Source organism: Sapajus apella, unplaced genomic scaffold (assembly GCF_009761245.1).
Source record: "Sapajus apella isolate SASKATOON/1434 unplaced genomic scaffold, GSC_monkey_1.0 scaffold60, whole genome shotgun sequence".
Classification (NCBI taxonomy): Eukaryota; Metazoa; Chordata; class Mammalia; order Primates; family Cebidae; genus Sapajus; species Sapajus apella.
The window spans coordinates 12199467-12201978 of record NW_022437000.1 but is presented as its reverse complement, the minus strand read 5'-3'; positions in this window follow the sequence as shown (position 1 = coordinate 12201978).

Sequence of the window (2512 nt, the reverse complement as noted above, 5' to 3'; positions counted from 1 at the left end):
TACAAATGAGGCAGTGTAATACATATACTAAATGAATGGACCATCCTGAACATCCAAAGTCTGAGTGCTGGAGTTTCCAATGGGATGTTGATGGCTCTTTAACAGGAGTATGCTAAGTTTTTAGTTTTTCCTTTGGCAGTTTTTTTTTTAATCAAGTAGTTTGATATCAGAATAAAATAGTTCTATTAGTTGCTTACTTAAATAACAAGAGTGATATTCCTCAAAGAGTTAATACCAAAATTAACCCTTTCAATTAGGTTACCCACAAAGCCTTGCTTATCCTTGGTATTTCACAACATTTTCTTTTTCCTTTAGTTAAATTTAATTTAGCCAAAAGTAGAACAGTAAGTGAACAACTGGACAGTTCCTTTTATGATAAAAAGAAATCTTAATTTTATTCAAAATTCTCTATGAGATGCTTCCATTATTGACAAAGTACACTTGACCTCACATTCTTATTGCATTTTTAAAATTAATTATGCAACCCTCAAGATAAATATGTAAAAGTATAATGCGTGTCTATGCAGCCTGCAGGCAAAACTTTTGTGTTGCCATTACACTAAATTTTTTGAAAACAACATTCCTGGAGCAATCTCTTTTCACTTGCTATTATCAACAGGCAAAATATAATTTCTAATTTTTATAACTTCACTTCTAGAAATCTGTGGCTAACATGTAAAATATTTTTAAATACCTCCTTTAAAATAAAAAGTTGGCAAATATGGTTTCTTGCAACTTCTATGACCAAGGTATGACACCACGGATGTTTGAAGCTGTGAGTCAATTGTGGGAATCAAAGGGAATCCCACTCTTGATGAATAGAAGCATTTTCCCAGATGTAAATTCCCCCCCAAGCTTTCTGTTTGTTTTCTGTGTTTCGGGTTGTGGTGATGGTAGGTGGTGGCAGTGAAACGCGCATGTGGGGAAATTAAAGCAAAAAAGTACCAAAATGCTGACCCGAGATTTAAAAATAACAGGAAAGCGGGCTTTCGAGCTGCGCAGACATTCCACAGTCACCCTAGTCACACATGTCTTGTCATTATCCAACACTTGGAGCAAGATTATTCAGAAGTTACCGGAGAGTTCACGCAAGGTTGCTGACTGAGATCACAATACAGTCATTAGATGGAACTAAAGCTAAAATGAAAAGAAAATGAATGGAGAAGTAAAATACAAAGTGTAATGTCCCTACCCCGCCCTCCCCCCACCGGCCATGCGTTCTCATGAAAGAAAAGAAGCTTTGAGGACAGACTGTGTTACAACGGCGACTTCAGAACGGGCGGCTCTGTGCGGGAGTCCCTCCACCACGTGCTCAGCCTTCTCCACCATTTTTGCTTTTCCTTTGTCGTTTCTGAAGATCCCTGAGGTCTCGTGCTGCCCAGCAGGAGGATAATGCACAAATAGCCACATAGGTAATCGCAAAGTTCCCAGGAGCTACAGTTTCAAAAAGCAAAATGAAGGAGAAATTTCAACAATGTATTTTATTTAACCTAAGGTGTTAGGTTAAATATAATCATTTCAAACTGTGATCAATATTTTAAGTGATTCCTGAGGTGTTTCACCTGCTTTTGAGTACTGCATCTGGAAAATCCCGTGTGCATTTCACACCGAGCTGCACGCTGAGTGGCGGGGGCCCGGTTCCCCATGCGCAGTAGCCCCTGCAGGCTAGCGCCCATCACCCCGGACAACACAAGTCCAGGGGCAGCCAAGGAGCCTGCACTGGGTAGAGCCTGAACCTGGGAGCGCTGAGAACAGTGAGCACCCACTGCAGTAGCCTCAGGCAGGAGCCTGCTCTGAAAACACAGGAGGAAAAGAATTGTTGAAGCTGAGAGATGACATGACCTCGTTCTCCATGTTTGGCTACAGTTGTTGAATTTCTATAAGGATCAGCTCACTGGGCCTGTGTGTGTCCCTAAGCCAGTAACCTGCCAGCTGTGTGACTTTCCCTCCCATGAAGAGTCCTGCCCAGCCACAAAGAGCCACCTCAGTGTTTAACCAGCCCTTAACACTGTGGAGACGCAAGGGGGTTGCAGTGCGTGTGTGTGCAGGGGGGAATGCAAGTGTGCAACTGTGCCGTGTGTAAGAGTGAGTGCCTGCGAGTCTGCTGCATCTGTGAATCCTATGTAAGAAAGAGTGTGTGACCTGCATGTATGTGGGGATATTGATTCTGGGAATTTGTGTGTATGGGATGTGTGTGAGTGTGTGGATGTATGTGAGTGTGTGGGATGTGTGTGTGTGTGTGTGATGTGTGTGTGTGTCATGTGTGTGATGTGTGTGTGGGGGGGGATGTGCATGAGGGTGTGTGGGATGTGTGTGTGTGGGATGTGTGTGAGGGTGTGTGGGATGTGTGTGAAGGTGTGTGGAATGTGTGTGTGTGGGATGTGTGTGTGGGGATGTGTGTGAGGGTGTGGATGTATGTGAGTGTGTGGGATGTGTGTTTGTGAGTGTATGGGATGTGTGGGTGGGGGATTTATGTGATTGTGTGTGATGTGTGTATGTGTGTGTGACGTGT